Here is a 15,336-nt window from a genome sequence, read left to right as displayed (position 1 = left end):
CTTCCCCATCCCAGCATGAACTGTATTTACATATCAACAGTTAATTATCTTGCAGGGCTAAACAATGAGTGAGCATACCCACACCCAGGGCTGCTCTCTTCTTTTAGCTGGCTGGTTGCAAGCAGTAGTTCAGCCCCTGCTTACACCTCAGTAAGCCTGTACTACCTGCTAGAGATTATTAACAGAAAGAACAGATATAGAAAACCAAGGACCAGATAACCCATGCAGCTACTGAGTGTTCTCATTTGCTCTCCCTCTCTAGAATGAGCATATAGGCCAATTACAATCTATCCCACATGCAGCAGTGGTTGAAGAATAATCCTATTCTCAGAATTCTAGAGGTGTTGCCCATATTTGGGAAAGGATCTGATTGCTGTCTCAGTTACACACATTTAAAACATGTAAAAGTTTGAGCGAAGGGGCGTAGGCATCATCTTATTGGAATAGAAAAAAAATGTCTGAGCAGCAGTGGGCTCCACATGCAGAAGGTCAGGACTGTCCCAGATTCATTGGACTTTTCCCTTCACATCTCAGATGACAACCTTTTCTGGGGCCCTATTCGTATCTTCCTCCCCCAACCCCCCGCTCCCCATCTTCATATCTATCTTGCTATAACTTTTGTTCCTGTCAGAATAACTAGAAGAGCTGCTCAGTTCTGTCCCATTTTCTTCCCACTATACATAAAGCTTATTGTCCCATACCAGCCTATGTAACTTCACAAACCTCAGGACACATTCCTGAAGAGGAGGGCTGGGTGGAAAGGAAGTCTATGGAGAGAATCTCCACAAGGCAGTCCATGCCAGCAAGTTCTTATGGAAGTGTGAAGCAGGAGACACTCAGAGAAGTGGTTCCCAGACTTTTTACTAAGTCAACCCAGCATTTTGGGGACCAGTATTAATCCTGCTCCTCTCCTTCCTTCAAAGACCCCTGCTCACCCTTCCTAACCCTCTAGTCCTATGCTCCCCTTGCTTTTGCTCTCCTAGCCCTCTCCCTTCCCAAAACCCTAGCCAGTCCTACTGTAAAAAAAATCAGTGCTTTTTGCAGAAATACTATGCTGCTGCAGTTCGGGCAAAAGCCCCTTTTGCGCAAAACTTTTGCGCAAAAGGGCCAGTGTAGACAGCTGAGATTTGTTTTGCGCAAAAAAGCCCCGATTGCGAAAATGGCGATCGGGGCTTTTTGGCGCAAAAGCATGTCTAGATTGGTTGCGGATGCTTTTCCGCAAAAAGTGCTTTTGCGGAAAAGTGTCCATGCCAATCTAGACGCTCTTTTCCGAAAATGCTTTTAACGGAAAACTTTTCCATTAAAAGCATTTCCAGAAAATCATGTCAGTCTAGACGTAGCCAAATTGTAAAAAACAGCCAGTTTTGTCTCTCTCAACAGAAGTTTCACCATCCAGATTCTCGTGAAGATTGCTAGAATAAAAACCAGTAGTCTGTCAAAGATGAAAATATAGCTGGAAAATATCTTCTTTCTGGAGAAAGCCAGAGAAGTAGGAGGAAAAGCTTTCCCTTCTTTACCATCAATTCCAGTACAGGGTGAATACAATTTACTTTTTTCTGGCTACCAAAATTATATCTTTCAAGTCATCCTCATTGTCTTACTTAGGAATCATTGCTCTATCATTCAACAAAAGACAGAGGGAATGGAGCAGAATGTTTTGACTAACTGATTGGTTATTCTGTGCTAAAAAAAGGTGAGAGTTTTGCCATTGAATTAAAGGAAGGTAGAATATCACACTCTGTGTGCCACCTTGCCGTCTGACCATTAATCTTTGTGTTAAACCATTCAACACTACTCTATTAATGATTTATCTACTACCTAAAGAAAGTATCTAATCTTTAAAAAAAACAAGTTCACACTAAATAGGTTGGATATAACTGTATTCTTATTTACTCCATTAAAGATGCCTAAATTCATTTTGCTATTTCACTTTTTCCTTAAACTTGTACACTATAAACTCTTCTAATTAAAACAATTAAAAATGTAAGTGGGAACTGAGTCAACAAGCTGCTGTTACAAATCATGTATTTTCCATCAAATATCCACAGCTTGCAAGAGAATGTAGTTAGGCCAATGTACCAGCATAATCAACAAAAATATTCATCATCATTATTACTTTCATCTGGAAGAAATTAGTAGCAGATGTTTTGGAACACTTCCATGTTTATATTCGAGATGTTCAACAGTCTACTTGGAATTCAAAATTAGAAAATAACGACCCTATACACTGTACTTTGCATCATAATCTGTATCTAGCTCAAATACGGCCTTCAGGTTGATATAACCATTGACACTTCCATTTTCAAGCTAAAATTCAAGTAAGTAGATTTGCTTTGATATAGAAAAGGTGTATTATTTTGAAGTGGAGTTGTCTTAGCAAATCAGAATGCAGGGATGCTGTTCAGTTACTGACCAATGGCTCGATGACTCCCTAGGAATTCTGATTTGTATCATGATTTTATGGTTATTTTACAACAATACAGTAAGTAAATCCCTGAGCTCTGAAGGTCAAAATATGGGGTCTGCTTAATTACCATAAGGTTGATCCCCAGATGATTCAGGTCACCACAGCTCCATCGACTTCAACAGAGCTATGTTGATTCATACCAGCTGGCTATCTTTTGGGAAATTGTGAAAATGACTTGGTCTCTGATTAGCTACTGCCCTCAGACCTACCAAATTATATAGCAAAAGAAAAATAGCCACTTTAACAACCATTAGCCACAGAATCCCAGGTATTAGAATGTTCTTATAAATGAACTATTCATTGGGTTGAGACAGGGGAAATAAGCCTCTCTCAGCCAAGAAGCAGAGGCAAGGGAGAGAGTTTGAGAAAACTAAGATTAGCAATGTAAGTAGTGAAGATGGAATCAATAGCCGAGGCTGCCACAATTATTTTGAATTGACAAATAGCATATCTGAAAGCAATAGCCAATCAGAGCAGAGCGATGGCATAACACAAAGACCATTTCAGAACCGGTATAGGGATCACCTGTGAGTGATCATTACATTAACGCTATAGCAAGACTTTTCTTTAGCCCCTGTTTTTCAATCACATCACTTATAGTCATTTTGATGCTAACACATTCAACATTTTGTTTCCCCCAATAAATATATTTGCAGGGGCAAAAAAAATCACCCAAGCTTAAAAAAATTAAAACAAGCCAAAACCTCTGCTTCCCTCTTCTTTCAACCAGTTCTATTAGGTAATTAAAAATCCATTCTGAGCATGCTGAATCTTCTCCCACTCTGTGTCACAATACAACCTCTTCCTTAAAGGCTTGATGGTGCAAGAAGCTGGTGATGGTGTAATCTGCAGGAGGAATATTGTATATCATTCAAAAACTCACAGAGCACAGTCCTCCCAAAAGATTAAAATTATGGTTGTTTAGAAATATTGCACCTCCCCTTTTTTAAAAAACTTGCAAACAAAAGCTTTGCTTAATATTAGTTAAGGTTGCTTTCACCAATAAACTATACAAAAAATAGAAATACAAAAGTCAAGGACAAGAATGTTGCGACGTCACACATTCTGAGGTGAGGAAATGCCAAGATGAATATTGTTCATGCAAATTTAATTGTACCTCCTTCTGCATATACATAGGCAGCCTTTAATTACAAGCTAAATAAAAGTGGCTAGTGTGAAAAGTTTAGCATATTTGACTTGCCAGTTTCACATAGGAACTAAGTAGCAGAGACAAGGGTAGAATCCAAGGGTGTGTCTAAACTACATGGCTCCATTTCACGAGGGATAAAGGATCTGCCGACGAAGGGTTCTGAGGTTGGCAGATCCCCATCTAGACTACCGCGCTGAGCCGACAATCAGCTGATCGGCACAGCGTGGCAGCCATTTTGATTTAAATGAAGAGGTGATTATTTAAATTGCGGGTCATTTCCCTTTGCTGTCATGACTAATCTACATGGCTCCGGCGACGGAGCCATGTAGTTTAAACGTACCCCAAGGCTACCTCTAGACTGGCATGATTTTGCAGAAATACTGTTAACGGAAAAGTTTTTCTGTTAAAAGTATTTTCGCAAAAGAGCGTCTAGTTTGGCAAGGATGCTTTTGTGAAAAAGTGGTTGCTTTTGCATAAAATCTTGCCAGTCTAGACGCACCCATCGTGTCCAGGATGGCATTCAGTTGCTCTAGCCATGAAGCCATCATTTCTCTTCCTTCAATCCCCTACCTCACTGGCTACAAACCTTCCAACTTCTGTAACAAAGGAGCTAGGGATCCTACAGAGAATAGACTCCTTCACCACACAACCCCAATTGATCTCCATGGCAAATCTATCCTGTACACTGAAAAAGGCAGGGGAACCTGAATGGGAGGAAGGACTTTAATCATGCAATTAAAGATTTATAAAAAGGTTGCATAGATGATGTTCATTCCAGCATTTCCTAACTTGAGATTGCTTGATACTGCAGCTTTGTAGTGCTCAGTTTTGTATTGCCCATTCTTATGGTTTAGTTTATTGATGAAGAAAACCTTAATGAACATTAACAGAGGTATGAATTTCCTTATTTTTAATAGGAAGAAAATCTTTTCTATGTGCATTCTTTAAATACAGCATTTTCACATTTGTCATCTTCAATGTTTATTTTGTTGCCACTTCACTTTGTGAAGCTCTATATGCTACCAACAACTCAACATACAGACAAAACACACACTGGAAATCCTTCCCACACTTCAGTGACTGAAATTTGGTTCAAACACCCATTGGCAAGTTTACGACATAGTTTGAAATGAAACAATGCAAAAACAAAAATCCAAAATTCTATTTAGGAAATGTCAAAATTCTGTTTTGTTTCAATCTTTTCAAAATGTTTCTAACTCCCTGGAATCATAGCAGCCTAGCATGGTGACGGGGGGAGGGAAGCCAGGACACCCGCAGTATCTATACTTTTAAAGATCCTGGATGCCCTAGCAACCCAAGCTGAGAAGTAGCCTTTCTACTGTATAGAACTTGGGAGCCTTGGGAGATCAGATCCAGGGAGGGAGAAGTCCAGACTCCCCACTGCCCTAAAGTGCACCTGACAGGTTGGCCAAGGAACTGATAAACTCAAATACAGAGCTTGTTCTGCTGCAAATCAATATGAAATGGCATAGAGTAGGATGGAAAGAAAATAATTCAGTATTTAAATCACTGGAAAAAGAAGCAACTGTTTCTAGCAGATTTAGGAACTTATCTGTTGTAAGTATTATTTTTCTTCATTTGTATTTATTGTGAATATATCTGTGTGTTCTCTTTACAGGCACAATTAATAACGCTGTCTAGCAGTGGAGATAAAGATGATTAATCTGTACACACTACAGCTCAGGAACTGGTGCTCCCCAAAACTAGTTCTCATTTCCCAGTGTAATGTACTGATTGCTATAAACATCAGTTTGTGAGAGAGGTCATCTTTCAAAATGTTTCCACTGGGAAATTCTGGTTTTCCTGTGAAAAATTTCATCTGTGTGGGGAAAGTGTTTCCCAATATAAAAATATGAAACTGGGGAAAATAAGTGACTCTTAGTTTGATTTTGTACCATGGGAGGTTTGGATTTTTTTTCATTACCCAATTGCCTGCTGTAGCCTGCCACATTGGACATACACAAGCATTGGTGGAGGAGCGCTAGGCTGGTAAAGGGAGACCTGGAAAACTAGCATCTCTGGGACCAAGTTAATATCATAGGCTGTGTCTAGATGACACCTCTCTGTCTACAGCCATAGAACAAGGGGTGGACAAACTTACTGACCTGCCCAGCCACGTGTGATAATCTTCAGAAGTTTGAGAACCAGTCACACCTTCCAAACCTCAGGACTTCTGCCTTGGGGGGAGGGGGGAAGAGGGGAAGTGGGGCTAGAGCTTCAGCTCCATTCTTGCAGAAGCCCTGAATCCCAGTATGTACGTCATGTGGTGTGACACATCTAGACCCATTACTCATTGGACAGAAGCCATCTCACCAGTGCTCACCCTAAGCTGCACTGCAGCCCATTTCACAGGTGATTAATCAGCCCCGCCCAGTCAGAGGTTCAGAGCTCCCTGCATGGAGCTGACTGATTGGGCAGGGATGATTAATCACCTATGAAGCTGTGCCGCCCCACATCTTAGAGAGGACACTGCATCCCACCATCCAGCAGAACCCCAAATTTCTCCCTGCCTAGTCAGGTAGGCAAAGAGGGTGTGTCTAGACTAAAGGGTTTTTTTCGAAAAAAGTGGCCTTTTCCGAAAAAGCTTCCCCTGCATCTAGACTGCAGTTGCGTTCTTTCGAAAGTAAATTGAAAGAATGTGGCAGTTTTTTCAATCGTGGAAAACCTTGTTTTACAAGGAATGCCTTTTTTTGAAAGCGTTCTTTCAAAAAATGGTGCTATGTAATGCAAACTGTGCTTTTTCGAAAGAGAGCATCCAGACTGCCTGGGTGCTCTCTTTCAAAAAAGTGGCTTGCTTTTTCGAAAGTACTGGTCATAGTCTAGACGCTTTTTTTCAAAAGAGGCTTGCAGTCTAGACATAGCCAATATGTGAGCCACACTAACTGTAAAAGAGATCTATATGGCTCACTAGCCACAGTTTGGCCATCCTTGTTATAGAATATGGCCCGTGCTGTTGTGAAGTTGTATTAGCCGTGAGCGTGTGTGTCCCTCCAACTTGGCTATGTCTAGACTACATCCCTCTTTCAAAAGAGGGATGTAAATTAGACAGATTGAAATTGCAAATGAAGCCGGGATTTGAATTTCCTGTGCTTTATTTGCATAATGGCAGCCACACGTTTTTTTGAAAAAGGGCTTTTTGAAAGTGAAACTGCCATCAAGATGCAGTTTTTTTAAAAAAACAAACAAACCATTTTTGAAAGAACCGTAATGCCTGAAAAAATAAGGTTTACTGGTTCTTTCAAAAAAGAGGGTTTTTTTGAAAGAACCACATCTAGATGGCAGTTTTACTTTCGAAAAACCCTTTTTTGAAAGGATGCATGGCCGCCATTATGCAAATTGAGCACAGGAAATTCAAATCCCAGCTTCATTTACAATTTCGATCTGCCAAATTTACATCCCTCTTTTGAAAGAGGGATGTAATCTAGACATGTCCAAAGTGGCATAACTTATTATTTCCTTACTTTGGGGTTTAAGTGTTAGTTGTGCTCTACAATGTGCATAACAAGTTTAATTCTTCCACTTGTTTGTATATTGATATTTTTACATAAGAAATGGAGATGTCCTAGTGATAACTTTTGGCCAAACTTGAATGTCCACTGGCATAGTCAATCTTATTTGACTTCATTGCTGGCTAATGATGGGAGTCAAAGTGTTCAGTAGATCCAGAGATCAAGCTACCCTCTCATTCCTAGAGAGGGGCCTTAACAGCTGACACCTGGAGATAAGGCAATCGAGAGAAATTTGTGCTGCCACTGACAGCATCCTACCTGCTCTATGGATTTACTGATAGCTTTTCTTTCCTGGGTTGTAAATCTGTCACTTCTGATAGCAAGTGAAATCTCTTATACATTGTAAAAACATAGTTAAAGAAATGTAAACTTAGCAGTCTGCAGCAATGCAATGGGAATGTTCCCTGGGTAAAACAAAGAGGTTAAAAAGCAAGGGTTGCAGATCATGTAGATGCTGCAGCTTAATGGAGTGTCAACAGAGCAGTGGATAATTATAAATAGGAAACAGAGCATGTGTAACCCACAAACCTACTGGGTGTGCTGTATTGTCCCATGTTGTGGCAATTAGACCCCTTCCAGATTGGAAGAATGAGCATGCTCAACAGTGGAGATTGAGCACCACCTGACTTGAGGCTCATGCATTAAGCCGTAGTGGTCCCAGGTTCAGTTCTGCCTATTGGCATTATACATGTAACACAGGAATTGATACTCAGTGCCATTCCAAAGTGTGCTGTATCATTTAATAGAGAGAAATTTCACTTTAATGCTCTGTATTGTAATGTGTGTTGCAATTGAATTTTAATTGGTGCTGAGATCACTGATGGGGAAACAAAGCATTTTAGTGGGGGGAAAGGCTAGCTATTCACACATACACTCCTAAATTGTGCGTCTGTGTATGTTATGGGAAATAAGCCAGAGTAAATCATTAATTCTTACCGAAAGGATAAGAAAGGCTTATCAGAACTAGCAGTGTCAGCAACTATAGGATGCCTCAGCTACTATAAATCTCATTCCTAATTCATGAGACAAGAATCTTTTACTTCTTTAGCTGTTTTGTGTTTTCTTTCCATTACAGCCCTTTCTGTTTCCCAACCTCCAAGCTGCTGTCCCAAATTCAGTGGAAGACAAATCAAGAGCTTTGGAATATCCTCTGCTAATCCTGTTTTCAGTTATACCATTTCAGTATAAGCATATTATTCTGAATTTGTCAAGTGCAATTTTTTTTCCAAGCGTGTATTTTTGTGTGGTGGGTTTTTTTGTTTGGTTGGTTTTGGGGTTTTTTTGTTTTCTTTTCTTTTTTCTATTTTTGCTAAATAACTTGGCAGAGCAAAGGCATCTGAACTGTGTAACCGTCATAATGGGAGCCAATACGTTGCACTGCATATTCTCTGCTAAAGAGGGCAAGTTAAATCCTACAACTTTAGGGATCCTAAATATTTAATGAAAATGAAGCTAAAAACAACACTTACGTCTACTTCACATTTGTTTACCAGTCTCAATACACAGCAACAACAGAGAATATGGAGAGTTCCATGAGTGGTGGCCAGCAAGCTTTCAAATCAAATTAAAAGTTTATTTTAAATTCACTGTAATAGTTTATTTTTGTCTGTGTTTCTTCTTTACAGTCTACAGTTTGTAAAATCCTCCTAGAAGCTTGACATTTAACTTTCAACTCTTGTGTCCTTTTCCATTTTATAAACATTGGTTCATTTGCAAATGGAGCCAGAATTTGACATGACTATGTTTAAACAAAGGCTACTCCAACTTATATAGTGCCTCCCCACACAGAACGAACCCAATTTGTACAACAGCACAATTAAAGAGATCAGTACAGCTCTGGGAATTGGTTTTGTTAGTTTTCTGCTGAATATTTTATGTTGGGAGCATAACAGAGAGCTATTTATATACTCTTATCACATAACAACAGGTGTTTTGGAATCATTCTTGAAGGAAATGTGTTCATCCATGTTGAGGTCATAAGGGACCACTGTGATCACCTAGTCTGACCTATTTACTTGATGTTGGAAAATTAGATTGTGAGAGGTGGAGGATAAAACCCTATGTATTCAAAATTGAGAAGCCTTTCTTACAGAAAATCAAAAATTGGTACTAAATCACCTCGATCTATGTTTTAGTTATACAACTGAATACAATCTTTTCTTTCTCCCTTTCTGCAATTTCCTTACACATCTGACAACCTATGTGTTGTGTTTGTCTGTGGCAAATACACTAGAATTGCAAAATGTTAAATCCAAAACAGTTGAGATGTATTTGTAGTGACAAGAAAATAAGTATTGGATATCTAACAAGAGAAGATTCTTGTTATATTTTCAGGCCCATTTTGTAGATCCAAAGAGCTGAAAAACAATTTGGATATTGATGACAATCAGGATAAGAACACTCACAGGGAAAAACAGGGGTTAGAACCAAAGAATAAGCAGTTGAACCTACTGATTGCATGCTTTGTCTCTGTACTATAAAAGTATGGTAGTCTTTTATGGCAGCCATTAATGTTCTGTGCTTGATAGTCATTATTGCCATGTCTACACTAGGAAACTATTTCAAAATTCCTAAGTTCAACTTAAGAACTCTCAGTCTAACAAATTCAAGCTAGCGTGTCCTCTTTACGGGGAAGTCTCAGAATTGGTTCAAATTAGTCTGAAATAGCATTGAATGGCTCCTGCCTTGGACTTACAGTCCCTGGAAGTACCCTGAAAGTGGTAAGGGGCAACTTCGCTTCCACTGTGTCCTGCACATGGCACGTCTGGCCCTGGCAGTGTCCCACAGAGAGAGAACATCTATCCCTGCCCGCCGGAGTATGGGGGAGGTGTTGGGGCAGTTGTGTGTGAGCGGCAGATGCTGCTTGCTGGAGAGAATGGTTCCCCCTCTTCTTCCTCTTGCCGACAGGTTCCCATGCTTGAGATCAGTCTCCTCCTCATCACCACACTTGACCAGGAGCAGATGCTGACTCAGTGCAAGCCTGACCCTGTGCCATGTGCAGCACTGCTGTGTGGTTCCAAGCCCCCAGACTCCTTAGTGGTAGCTTATCGTGGGAAGGTGTCTCACCTCAGAGGCTGGAGTAAATCAGGCCTCTCCAAGAACCTTAGGAGAAGGACCACGGGTGTGATTGGGTGCGGTCACAGAAGACCCCTTGGGGTGCCTCCTGGAGTACTGACACGGCCACTGCCACTTGCCTTCCTGCTCTCTGGGGCTTCTCACCACCTGGTTCTGCTGGGCTAGCCCCCCCAAGAAGCAGCACAGACACTGAAACTCTTCAGATCCAAGGAGAGTGAAGTTTAGGGCCCAGCTTCCTGGGTTACTACTCCCCAGATGGCATCAAATCCAAAGAATTAGGTAAGCCACCTTTAACAATGAAAAGAGGAATGTGCACAATGATTGTCCCCCGTCCCCCCAGGTAAAAATTATTTTGATGGAAAATAAAAGTGATTTTATTAAGTACAAGGAGTAGGATTTAAGTAGTAATAAGTGAGAACAGGCAGAGCAAAGTGGGCGACAAATTAAAAGAAACAAAAATGCTTGGCTAATTATACACTGAAACCTCAGCACAAACATTTCAAACTCACCCTAAAACCTCTTTTCTAGCTGCCCCTCCAAACCAGGGCTGTCTCCCCACCCTGGAGTCTTCAGCTCCTTCCCTCAGGTGCAGCCCAGCCAAAAGACAAAAGACTCCTCCCATCCTATTCTTTTTAAAGAATTCCCTTGTTGCATGGGGAGTCACCTGGCCATTCCCTACCAACCACTGCTAAGCCTTAAGGACAAAAGGCTATTTGCATATGACTGCCCAGACACTGAGGCCTCCCTTGATGACTTTCATTCACACATTTAAAAATCATAAAGAATTCCCTACTCCATACGTCTAATTTTACACACAAGAATGATACACGCATCAAAGCAAGATATACAGAACCAGTGGATCATGACATGAAGATTGATGGGTTACATGAAATAATTTGCTCTAAGCAAATGTATACTCATGTCCATGGGGGGGGGGGGGGAGCTGTCACAAGGGGATTCCTGCATGCCAGCTTATGGAGCTGTGTGCTGTGGACTGGCCCTCCATGTGCACACACATGAACAATCCCCCAGGCTGAGTAGGCTGAGAGAGGAGCATGTAGCCTTTCATAGCCCGTTGTCTGACCCCACTTGTAGATAGGGAAAGTTAGAGAACTCACCTGAAGTGCCCTCCCGGGGTTCCTCGGAAGCCTGGGAGACATCCAGGGGGTGGGAGAAGCAGCTCCAGGCTCTTAGGTCACATGGCTGGCCTACCCTGCCTCACCATCATCGTCCTCCTCCACCACCCTGCTCTCCTGCAGACTGATGCTGGGCATGTCCTGGCTGGACTCGAGCATGACGGTGGGGGAGATGACCAGCCCGCCTCCCAGGATGGCATCTAGTGGCAGTTGTGCTGTGCCACCCCAGAGCATCACCTCTGCTCCCTGGTCTTGTGGTAGGCCTGGAACAGCTCTTTTATTTTGAGCCGACACTGCTCAAGAGTCCTGCTGTGCCCTTTCTCGACCAGACTGGTGTCAATCCTGCCATGGATGTTGGCATTGCACTTCATAGCGTGGAGCTCCTGGAGGTTGGATTCCTCCCCCCAGACCTCAGTGAGGTCCAGGATCTTCACACCAGTCCAAGCCAGAGCTCTTCTGCATCTCTGGGCAGTGGAGGCTGTGGGAGCAGCAGAAGTGCTGGCAGCCATCAGAAGGTCCAAGGGAGCACTGGGGTCGCTCCTATTTGCTTTGGGTCCTGGTTTCTCGCACAGGGATCGCACAGCTGGCCATGTGAGAAGCCCTTCTCCTCTTGCCAGGACTTTGAGAGCTCCGCAGAAGGAGGGGAGCAGTGGAGACACCAGCTGTGGCCACAGCGGTCAGAGCTGCAGCTGTGGGAGGCTTTCGGATGCCAATTATTTTGAAATAGTGGCACTGGCGTGTCCACACTAACGTTATTTTGAAATGACCGTTACTCCTCATGAAAAGCAGGAATACAGAATTCGAATTCCATGGCCAGTTATTTTAAAATAATGGGCTTGGTAGTGTGGACATACCGTTTATAAACTTGAACTTGTGGGAGTTATTTTGAACTCAAGTCCTAGTGTAGACTAGGGCTATGAAACATTCATGCAGGTGATATCCCCAAACATACATTCACACCACACAGAAAATTGTAAATTGTAGCTGTGGTGCCACTTTAGCAACACCCGTCTGCAGGACAGTAACTGATCAGACAGACAGAAACACCGCCCAGTACACATGAAACCTATGCACTGCTTAGAATACAAAAAAATAATGATGGACCATTAAGTAAATGGAAATACACTGAAACAACCGGGAATTTCCCCTACTCTAAAGAACCATGAGTCATCATACAAGGAGTGGGAAAATAAAGAAAAAAAGCCCTTTTAAAGGGACACAAATCTGAGACGTTCATCCAAAAACCAAGGGACAGCCTCTAAGTGGGAAGGTGTCTGTGAAATGCTGTATTACGCTTCAAGTTAGGGGGTACAATGGGGAACTGTTCAAGAACACTAAGCAACTTCTAGTAGAAAAGGGATTTTATCTAATATATAGGTATAAGTCCTGAGGTTCAATCTTTATGATTATTTACTGTGTAATCCATTTGTATCTGTTCTATCTTACTATTTCATCTTTTAATCTTTTGTTTATATATTCAATTAACCTTGTTTTATTTCTACCTGAAGCAGATTGTGTGGTGTGTATGAGCTGATAATAGGGGAAGGGGGAAGGGTGACTGGTTTCAAACCTTCAAGGTGAAGAAGGGGAAAAGGGGAACTTTTCCAGAGGGGAATAGTCTGAGTGCCAGCCAGTTTAAAACCTAGGGAGGATGGATTTGGGGAGACTTGGAACTTGAAAGGGTGATGGTATAAGGGTAACTAGGCTAGTGGAAGGCAGGTGAGACCTTGTGCCTTCTGAGCAAGCCACTGGGATCAGGGATGTGAGCCATAACAGCACAGCAATAGCATGTTCCACAGTTACAAAGCGGATGGTGACAGACCCCCTTACTCCAACATGTCACAGCACCATGCAGACAAGCAGTCACCTGAAACAGACAGAGCCTCATAAAGGGGCTCTAGAAGACTCTTTGCATGGAAAAGGGTTTCTCTGGTGCAGGAACAGAAGGAAACTGTAAGGCTATTTCCAGAGGACTCCGTTGACACATAGGAGCACAATCTACCAAGGTGTGGGAGTCAGAGAGGGGCTTGTCATGGTTGAGGGTAAGGCCATAACACGTGGCACTGCAGAGTTTCTCAGCAGCACTGTGACCCATAAAGAACCACTGAGGGGGACTGGCTACAATACTGATAGAGTCTGGCCTCTGTGGTTTTACTAGAACGGTTATTCTAAATCTCAAGGCAGATCTACACTTAAATTGCTGCATCTGCACTGATATAGCTGACCCACTATTGCACTTCAGTGAAGATGCTCTATGCGGGGGGGGGGGGTCTCAAATTTGATTGCACTGCACCCCCCTTCTAACAACAGAAATTACTACATAACCCCAGAAAGGGAGATTGAAACCTGAGACCACCTAAGCCCCACTGTCCCAGATGGGAAGGGAAGCCAAAGCCTGAGCCCCACTGCCCTAGGTGGAAGGGGGCAAAACTGAAGCCCTCCAGGCAGAGGGGCTGTAACCTGAGGCCTGCCAGCCAGGACTGAATCCCTCAGGCTTTGACTTTGGCCCCAGCAGAGGGGCTTGGGGTTTGGCCCCAGACATCAGTAAGCCTAAGCCAGCCCTGCCAAACCCATTAAGATGGGGTCATAAGTCATAGCCAAACCCAGGCTGTCTGCACTGCAGGTGTCTGGCACAAGAAGCTTTTTGCGGAAGAGATCGTTTGCCAAAACTTCTTGTACAAGAGAGCATCCACAGAGCAAAAGCACATTGAAAAAGCGATGTGTTTTTGCACGAGAGAGAGTCAACACAGCTTGGACACTCTCTCACAAGAAAATGCTGATAGCTATTCACAGAATGGCCACCAGGACACCTGTGCTTTTTCCTCTTTTCTGTTTTTGCACAAACAATCCCTATTGCCTATTGCCTGTCTATGAGCTTTTCCTCATCAAAGAAGGAATACCTACACAGGAGAAAACCCTCTGTTCTTTTGTTTTACCTGCATAAATACACGCTTGAGGTGTGGACGCTTTGCGAGTTTTTGCAAAAAGTGGCTGTTTTTGCACCAAAACTCTGTAGCAGTGGTCTCCAATGTTGCATGGCTGCTGGGAGCCCCGGGGGCAGAGCCACTCATGTGCCGGGCACACGGGGGCGGGGCCACCCACAAGCCATGCACCCGGGGTCGGCACTGCGCATGTGCCTCGCGCCCAGGGCAGGGGCCGGCAACGCACGCATGGGCCGCACGCCCGGGACCTCCCACGAGCCACGCGCCCCAGGCCAGCACCGCACATGTGCCCTGGGGCCGGGGCTGGGGCTGCCCACGCGCCCTGGGCCAGCCCTGCGCATGTGCCGCGCGCCCAGAGGAGGGGCCGCCCATGCGTCCCGCGCCTGGAGCCAGCACCATGCATGTGCCGCACGCCGGAGGCGGGGCCAGCCCAGATGTTTCAGCGGGCGCACAGAAATCCCCCGGCGGGAGCCATGGTGCCCGCGGGCACCGCGTTGGGGACCACTGCTCTGTAGTGTAGACCTAGCCCCACAGTTTGAGGACCAGTGTTCTATGCTGATGGGAGAGAGCTTGGCTGTTGCCACAGAAGCTTCTGCTGCGGACCCACGGCTGTCTAATTTGGGGATTAGGTCATTACAGCTATGCTGCTCAGTATTTTCACACCCCAAGTAACGTAGTTATACTGAAATAATCCTGTAGTGTAGATCAGACCTCAGTGACCCAATTTTCAGAAATGTGGAACACCTGTATCTCCCATTAGCTTCCATTAACTTCAAAGGCTATGTCTACACTACAGCACTAATTTGAACTAACTTAATTCGAATTACTTAATTCAACATAAGATAATTCGAATTAGTGCATCTAGACCTAAAAACTAATTTGAATTAGCGTTTTGCTAATTTGAAATAGCATGTCCACATTGAGTGGACCCTGAACCAAAGTTAAGGCTGTCTGGAACCAGTGCCGGCAGAGCATCAGGTTAGGACTTGGGGGCTGTGTCTAGACTGCACCCCTTTTGCGAACAAAAGGGATGCAG

Source organism: Pelodiscus sinensis, chromosome 8, assembly GCF_049634645.1.
Source record: "Pelodiscus sinensis isolate JC-2024 chromosome 8, ASM4963464v1, whole genome shotgun sequence".
In the NCBI taxonomy this organism is placed as follows: domain Eukaryota; kingdom Metazoa; phylum Chordata; order Testudines; family Trionychidae; genus Pelodiscus; species Pelodiscus sinensis.
The sequence above is the reverse complement of the archived record's forward strand: the minus strand, read 5'-3'. Positions refer to the sequence as shown.